The sequence below is a fragment of the Atractosteus spatula genome (assembly GCF_055471065.1).
Source record: "Atractosteus spatula isolate fAtrSpa1 chromosome 10 unlocalized genomic scaffold, fAtrSpa1.hap1 SUPER_10_unloc_1, whole genome shotgun sequence".
In the NCBI taxonomy this organism is placed as follows: domain Eukaryota; kingdom Metazoa; phylum Chordata; class Actinopteri; order Semionotiformes; family Lepisosteidae; genus Atractosteus; species Atractosteus spatula.
Genome location: NW_028296612.1, coordinates 400,981 through 410,297, shown reverse-complemented (window position 1 = coordinate 410,297; position 9,317 = coordinate 400,981). Strand labels below are relative to the sequence as shown.

Here is a 9,317-nt window from a genome sequence, read left to right as displayed (position 1 = left end):
GTCTCTGTGGCGCAATCGGCGAGCGCATTCGGCTGTTAACTGAAAGGTTGGTGGTTCAAGCCCACCCAGGGACGATCTTCTTATTATTGTCAATGTAAACACTGCCTCCGCTAAAGCCGAAACCTTAAACCTGTTTATATTTGCCGAAAATGCGAGTCTTTTGCCCGTGTCCAACAACACTTGAGACCGGGGAAGTCCAATAGTGATCAACGCCGCAACTCCCCAGAGAACCATATTCACCCATGGAAAAGTATCTTTGAAGGGCTGGCGGGAGATATCATTTATACTCCTGTTGCGTCCTCTGCTAAAATAGTTCAGAAATACAACGCGGATTTGTTTGAGAATTTGACAAGCATTGTTACGTTAGCACTGTGAAGTTGGATGTTGATATTTTGATATATTTACCTTCATTTTAACATAAATATAAACATAAATGCTGTACAATCAAACACAGGCATATTTTGAGTCTCGTGCTGATCGTCCTGTGGATCCAAAAGAAAATTTTAAAGCTGATACATTTTTGATTGTAATTTGCATCTAGCTACAACGTCCCTGGAAAAGAGATTTTATTAGTTGCGTGCAATCGGTATCTTTTACTTTACGTATGGTAGTGGAAATACTTTGAAAAATGTTTTCTAAAGAAGATTGTATTGCCAGGACCTGCCTTTAGCGCTCAGTAGCGATTTCGCTGTTGATATAGATGGAGAAGAAATGTCAGATGAATTGATGATCTAAGCTAAAATAGCCCTAACATGCCTCCAGTAACAGTGTTTGTATTCATAGCAAGTAATCTCTTATCTATCTGTGTACAGGTCAGCTGGATGTCCACAGCTGATGGTAATTTAAGTAAGTAGCTGTGTTAGCATGCATGGGCTGCAAAAGAACAAGTAAAGGTTTATTCAATGCTGAAACAAGAAGGAAGCAGTGGAGCCTTCTTTGGGTGTGATACCAAGGCATCGAAAGTTTATTTTTAATTATTGTTCTAAAAAATGCGAAGGCAAATAACCTTTTTACATGATATGGAATGTGACTGGTTAAATTTCAGCACAGTTGCAACCCCCTTTATAAAGGGTGTGCACACGTATACAACCAAGGCATTGAAAGTTTTTTGTTGTTTATTGTTCCAAAAAATGTTCCATTTCTTTTCTTTCTTAAATGTTGTTGATTAAAAGATCTTATTAAATGTGAAAAAATCTGATTGTGAAAAGGTCAAAATGTTAGTGAAAAAATATGTAATGTGAGGAAAGATGAATTGTGGGAGCCCCTTGACTCCTCATGTCGTACTGTATTTCTCTCTCATACTACTGGGTGAGGTGCCGTCACTTCTGGATAAAGTCCGTCAGTGGTCATTCCAGACGGGTCAGGTACGACTGCGCTTCGGCACAATAAGAGACATGTGACTTGCGAGGATCCCGACAGTGTCACCCTTCTTCCAAAGCTTGGATAGCTCAGTTGGTAGCGCATCAGACTTTTAATCTGAGGGTCCAGGGTTCAAGTCCCTGTTCAGGCAGTTGTCCTTTCTTTAAATCTATTGTGAATGTCATTATAAATCGGTAAGGTGTCGGTCTCGTAAACCGACGATCGCGGGGTCCAACCCCGTCCGTGCCTATATCGTTTGCCAAGACTTTACTTTATCTATATCGTCAATTGTCTTGCAATGCAGAAATCTCTGTAATAAGAAGAAAAGGACTATCAGTAGTAGTTAATAATCCTTCGACAAAGAAACGGGCGCATTTAAAACAGCAGCCTCCACTGCTGGTTTGGATGGCTGAGTGGTCTTAGGTGCCAGACTCAAGGACTCAATCATGTGTAGTGACAGTTTTATTTTATTCACAACACGGATTTCCATTCATGTTTATTAAGATGTGTAATTTGTATGTTTGTATGAGAACAGTTTCTTCAAAAGTCCTGTCAATTAACAGTGGAGGGCTAGCCAACGTATGTCTTCATGAAAACGCTCTTTAAGGTGATTACAAATGTCTTGAACAAATCTGCGTCATATTTTTAAAATAGTTTAGCTCAAGATACAACGGGAGCATAAATGAATTCTCGCGCCCGCCATTCCAAGATAAAACTCCATGTGTGAATCTTATTTTACTTGACGTTGATGATGTTGGGCACTATTGGAAATTGCCCAGTGATATCGACTCAGGTACTCAGTTGTTACGTGCTGTAATTCGATACATGCAAAGCATTTGCATTCCCTCCAATTATAAATAAAGTCAATAATGTATTAAACATTACATGCCACTTCTTCCCTAGATGATGTTCATGTTGGATCAGTGAGAAAGGCATGCCAGGTTGTGCATGAACCAGCACCTTACTATCATTTTAGTCCCAACCTGACCGCACTAAGCAATTGTACCACAGAGACTCAAACGGGTTGGTTTTCTCCATTTACAGTTTTTGGGAAAAAAATCATCTAATTTTTAAGCAAGATTGTATTACAAATTTCACAAATTGTAAGTATTTCTGGAAAAACACTGTTTCAGAAAGAAACTGAGTAGACGGGAATAGCCCAGTCAGTAGAATATCGAACTTTTCATCTCAGGGTCCCTATTCAGGCGGCTGATTTTCTTGCAACTACTTATTCCATGCTGAAACGAGCAGGAAACAACGTTTCAGCAGTGGAGCCTTCTTTGGGTGTGATATAGAATAAACCTTTACTTGTTTCTTTCAAATTAATTTAAACCTCATCTCCAGCACCTAAACTTGTCAGTTGCTTTCAGTAGCTAAAGACACAGGCCATTCTGCTCCAGGTGAGGTTCGAACTCACAACCTCGTCATAGCTCCGCTGTGTACTGCTGTATAAGCACCGCTTGCTGACCAATTGCACCGCTGGAGCTGTGGAGCACCCACCCCTCATACAGACTGACACTGCAGAAACACAGGGTGAAAACAGGGTTTTGGTTGTGAATCCATCTCCACATGGGGGAAAGGGACAGTACAATAGAAAAGAATATACAAGAGAAGAAACTGAAAGAATTGTGCTCACTGCAGAGTAGGAAGGAAAGAGGTGGCCGGATACATAAAACAGCTCGGCGGATAATTTGTAACGACAATCTTTGCTGACAATCAGCAGTTGGATTTCTTTTCATGTTCCGCTGTGTAGTTTGAACGTTTGTTCTCCCAGATCGGTTGGTTACTGTATATGAGATCAGCTGATATAAATTAGGACTAATCAGAATCAATACAACTGATGTCTGGTGAAGGCAAATAACCTTTGTACATGATCTGGGATGTGACTGGTTAAATTTCAGCACAGTTGCAACCCCCTTTATAAAGGGTGTGCACACGTATGCAACCAAGGCATTGAAAGTTTTTTATTTATTGTTCCAAAAAATGTTCCATTTGTTTTCTTTCTTAAATGTTGTTGATTAAAAGATCTTATTAAATGTGAAAAAATCTGATTGTGAAAGGTCAAAATGTTAGTGAAAAAATGTGTAATGTGAGGAAAGATGAATTGTGGGAGCCCCTTGACTCCTCGTGTCGTACTGTATTTCTCTCTCATTCTACTGGGAGTGGCGCCGTCACTTCTGGATAAAGTCCTTCAGTGGTCATTCCAGAGGGGTCAGGTACGACTGCGCTTCGGCACAAGAAGAGACATGTGACTTGCGAGGATCCCGACAGTGTTAACTACCTTCTGGAGCCTGGATAGCTCAGACAATAGAACATCAGACTTTTAATCTGAGGGTCCAGGGTTCAAGTCCCTGTTCAGGCAGTTGTGCTTTCCTTAAATCTTTCGTGAATGTCATTATAAATCGTTAAGGTGTCGGTCTCGTAAACCGAAGATCGCGGGGTCCAACCGCTTCCATGTCTGTTTCGTTTGCCAAGACTTTACTTTATCTATATCGTCAATTGTCTTGGAATGTAGAAATCTCTGTAATAAGAAGAAAAGGACTATCAGTAGTAGTTAATAATCCTTCGACAAAGAAACGGGCGCATTCAAAACAGCAGCCTCCACTGCTTGTCAGGATGGCTGAGTGGTCTTAGGTGCCAGACTCAAGGACTCAATCATGTGTAGTGACAGTTTTATGTTATTCACAACACGGATTTCCATTCATGTTTATTAAGATGTGTAATTTGTATGTTGGTTGTATGAGAACAGTTTCTTCAAAAGTCCTGTCAATTAACAGTGGAGAGCTAGCCGACGTATGTCTTCATGAAAACGCTCTTTAAGGCGATTACAAATGTCTTGAACAAATCTGCATCATATTTTTAAAATAGTTTAGCTCAAGATGCAACGGGAGTGTAAATGAATTCTCCCGCCCTCCATTCCAAGATAAAACTCCATGTGTGAATCTTATTTTACTTGAAGTTGATGATGTTGGTCATTATTGGAAATTGCCCGGTGAGGGCCAACACAAGTTTTAATGTAGATGACACTGTAGTAGAAGAGGTATTATTAACTCTTGTAGAGTGATGCTGATTTTATTTTTTGCCTTTAATTTTAAAGTGAACTGCATTCTAAATTATAGCATGACATAGCATGACTCTGAGCTTTAGTTTTTCAGGTGCGTAGGCTGCAAAGGAACAAGTAATAGGTTTATTCCATGCTGAAAAAAAGAAGGTGCGCAGATAAAGCTGTCAGTTCATCTTAGTCCATGAATATCAGCAACGTTATCGCTACAGAGCGCTAAAGGCAGGTCCTGACAATACTTCATGAGATCTTTTTTAATATTTCTGGTACCATACAAAAAGCCAAAAATATACATTGCATGTAACTGATAGAATCTCTCTTCGAGGGACGTTATAACTACAAGCAAAATAAATGGAAACTTTATCAGCTTTAAATGTTTCTTTTGGATCCAGAATATATTGTATATTAATAAAGAGCCATTCTTATATTCTTTTGACCTGTTTATTAACTACACAAATCACAACCTTATGCCATATATTCATACTCCCTCGTTGTGTTGTCTCGCAATGTCTACTCACTATAATACATCTCCTCTTTTGTTATTTTAGTCCAGAACCTTACCATACGATTGTAAGAATTATATATCAACACACAAGAAAATTATCTATTACAACAAAATTTATGTAAAACCTTCCATTTCTATTCAACACATTCAACTCTCTTTTTTTAACAACAACTCAAATATGTAACAACTCAAATTTTAGTTAAATTTCTACTTAAGTCACTTCTAAATATCACCTCATTGCTAGCAATCTAAGTAACATCTACATAAAAAACACAAACAGAATAGGGCAATTTAACATTTGGAGAGCTATGTACTTTGCATTGCCTGTCCTTTCCTAGTTAGTTTTCTAAAGGGTTCTGATATATCTGTATAATTGGGAATGAATTTTATAAAAAATCTACAAGTGCCTAAGAACAAGCGCAAAAGTGCAACATTCTCAGGTCTCGGTGCACTGCAAACAGCTGTCACCTTTTTCGGTCTGATATTATTCCTTCTGCAGTGACCAAAGGTCCCAGTATCTCGATCTCTTTTAGGCCAAAGATACACTTATCTTTATTTAAAGTTAAGCCTCTGTCTTGGAATCTTTGGAATACTTGCCTGAGCCTCTGTTCTAGTTGTTCTTCATTTTCCGCATGTACTACAACAACATCCATATACTGTACCATACAACATCTGGCATTGCACACAACATCGAGTCCATAGCCTTCTGATAGGCGTCTGGTGCAATAGACAAGCCAAAAGGAACTTTTCTGAAACGGTAACAACCCCTGTGTGTGATGAAGGTAGTCAGGTGTCTTGACTCTGGGGCCAACTCAACTTGCCAGAACCCTTTTCAAGCTTTTTTGGTACTGGATGTCTCTCTCTGATAACTGCTTCATTCACTTCTCGCAGATCCACAAACAGTCTCACTTCCTTGGTGTCTTTTTTAGGTATTATCAGAATATTTGAGATCCATTCTGCACCTTCATTCACGTCTTCAATAATTCCATCATCCAACATTTTATCTAACTCTTGATTAACAGCTTCTATCATCGGATATGTAGTGTGCTCTCACGAGGCACCAGTTCTGTAGGGGTTTGGGCATTTACGGGGACAATTATTAATTGTAGCCATAAATCACAAAATGCTTCTTTTAATGGCTTTAGAATCCAACCTTGCGATATAACTCAAACAACGCACACACACAGGTACTAATACACAAGGATACATTTATTAATACATAGAATCTGCATATAAACCTAACAGATCTTATCGAGAGGGTTATCAGAATACAAAAGGTATATATTCAATCAGTCACGATGAGTTACATATATCAAGAGGACATACGTTCAGTATATCATTCATTTAGACCGTTTCGTAAATGAACTTCGTCATAACTTCTACATTAGATACTTGAAACAAGTACATAACTCTTAGGAATTAAATTGATATCAACTGGTTGGGATAACAGTTGAATTCTCGAGCAGTAATGCAGTGAAGTTGAATACTCATCCAATCTCTGGGGATTCAGATCTCCTGTGGGCACAAAGAAACAGTTGCAGGCTTGTTGCTGTCCAATCCGCACTCTCTGGCTAGGTGCTAAGCTGTGCTGTTGCGGCTTGCGACGGTGTGCTGCTGATGCTCTCTTTTGGCTGAAACTAGCAAGAGTTTGTGCAAAGGAGAAAAGATGAATGTGGGTCCCAGCAAGTCAGGAAGAAGATCAGTTCGTTCCTGATGAAGCGCTAGTTCTGAATAGTGATTCAGCTGTCCACAGTTCTGACCTGTTCACGAGGCTTACTGCTGATGCTAACTTCGGGTGGATCCTCTGGTTACTCTCTGGCAACCTCCACTCAAGACTCTTAGAACAAAGGAAAGTTCTGGCACTCGGACACACTGGCCGTTCCGTGGTTGTCCGGGCTGAGTCTCAGGATGGTCAGGAGGCGCGCTGCGAGAATGTCCTTCCCTTGGGAGCCTTCTGCTCTTGGGCCGTCCTGCCCTGGAATTCTCCTTTGAATTGTCCGAAAAAGTTCACAGAATTCTCTCAGGCTCTCTGTGTTGCCTGTTGTTACCTGGAGGAACATCAGCTCGTTCATTGGCTGAAAGTTCCATGGGCATCAGAGTCCCACGTGGGTTACTCGGCCCTACCAGTCCCTGATTGGTTGATCAAGGTGAGATATGAGTCACTTACTCCTGACACTTAGGAATGCAGTCCAGATGTCCATCTGGCACTCCCTAGACAGATAGGCGCCAATGGTTGACCATTGATCATGATAGCCAGGCTTAGCTAAGTGCATCCCCCTTTGGGAGCTGTCCCTTATCAAAAGAAAACATCTTTAAATCAGCCTGTATGAATAGTTTCTCTGTGGCTGCACCACAGAGATGAACAGAGAGATGAGGCCTCATTTGGGAAAGCACAGCAACACTTAATTCTGTCTTATTAACAAGCATTGCCGCTACACGGGTTTGCTTGAACCTTTGATAAAAAAGGTGATCTGATCTGAAACTACCCAGCTTACAATCTCTGAGGTAGTTGTCACTAAACTCGGACGTGATGTGGCACACATGTGCCATGTGCCTTTACTTTTGTAAAAAATTGGTATCGGGAAAAGTTTCTTAATATTTCTTTTGATTAGCATACAAGAAAATGTGATCATTACCTATGGAATTTCCCACCAGCGTGGAGCTTGAATTCACAACCTTGAGATTCAGTGTTCAAGAGTCACAGAAGAGGTCGGCCTGGTCTTCAGTTTGCCAACGATAAGCTCCGGCAGTGCTCCTCTGTAAAGCAGATTGTTCGGATCGGTTATGTGGGACGGCACTTCGATACTAAGATCGTTTGCAGCACACGCATGGTTTCCCCCCTTCACGCAAAAAACATAGACGAAGGAAGCTCTCTTGTCTTGGGCTGCTGACTCCCGGATTTAAAGTGCTCTGGGTGCCAGCTAAGTCTCTAACAAGCACACTATAAAGACAGGAATTACACTTTGCTCACGTCACGCATGGAATGGCGAGGCTACTTGTTCCAATATTATCTAGTCTCACCTCATATGGTGCCGATTCCTGGTTTTCATTTAAGAAAGAGCACTGCAAACACCGTAAACAGTGCAAAACGTGTGATGAAAGAAGTCTTTTCCCCCCATTGTCTAAAGCAGAACACAGCGGAGTCATGCCGAGGGTTGTGAGATCAAGATTTCAGTGGAGCACTGTCGTCTACGTCTTTAGCTACATGAGTTGGACATCCTCTTGTACACGGAAAGCAGATTGAGATCCTCTGACATGAAAAGTGCCAGATAAAAGCCATTTCTCATCCTTTCTCTTAGTGGTGGAGCTATCGCATGTAAATGAGGCAACTTGCAAGGCGACCAGGCTCGGTGCACACTGAACGCAGATGTCTCAGAGCAGTTGAGACGTGTCCAAGTGGCTGTCAAAGGACAGCACTTTGCCGGCGCCGTGGCTTAGTTGGCTAAAGCACCTGTCTAGTAAACAGGAGATCCTGGGTCCGATTCCCAGCGGTGCCTTTCTTCCTGTCTTACTGTACAGAATTTATTCTTACGGGAAAATCCCATGCCTTTGAATTCAGGTGAATGCAAGTGTTCGTTTCCTTTCTGGAACAACTTGTTTTGAAAGAAATCTATACAGCTTGCGAAAGATGAAACACAAATCTTGCTTATCAGTGAAGAAGAGGTACTCCCAGCAGGCCAGCTAATACCAGCAGTGTTTTTTGTTCACCCTAACCCAGAGAATGGAGAAAAGTGAGGCGCCTGTTGCTCTGCAGTGTAATCAGTTCGCGAGTTCGGCGGTTAGCTGAAAGAGTGGTAAATGGAGCTCACCCCAGCCCGTCCTTATTCTTTTAAAGAGGATAAAAAATTAACTTCGCCGCCATTACTACCAGCTTTAAAAGACTGCCATGGGCACGGAAAAAAACACACTACAGATGACTTTTCTGGAACCGAAGCAGAGATTCCTTTACGAACCAACTGATAAAGCTCAGCCAGTGAATACTGTTAACAGAATGTGAAAGCACGATCAACTTTGTAACTGCAACCACAGGAAAAACAGCAAGAAGCAGGCTCTATTCCCCATTTAAATTTGTCGTGCGAGGCATGCTTCTTGAACGCATGAAGTAAATCCCACGATCACTTTTGAACTTGGACAAAGTACTTCCAAAGGAGCGCTATGCGCAAAGATTTAACAAGCTCAACCCCCGCCAACGATTCGGTGTGAAGAAGCAGAACATTCAAGTTTCACAGACAGAAGCGGCACGCCAGCACAGCCAACATTAAAACGGAGGGCACACTACGATTTGCATTGACACAAAAGTGATCTGGGCAGACGTCGTTCCCTGCATAACGCAAAAAGTGGCAAAGCGCTTTTGGGTTGAGAGGACGCAAGAAGGTTTTTGTTTTGTGCCTT

At 41.3% G+C, this 9,317-nt stretch overlaps 1 non-coding gene across 1 annotated transcript; it reads left to right on the top strand.

The window, feature by feature from the left end:
* On the top strand, positions 1-74 carry trnan-guu (transfer RNA asparagine (anticodon GUU)). Its single transcript has one exon. It is a non-coding gene; the product is annotated as a tRNA-Asn (tRNA).
* The last annotated feature ends 9,243 nt before the right edge of the window (positions 75-9,317 follow it).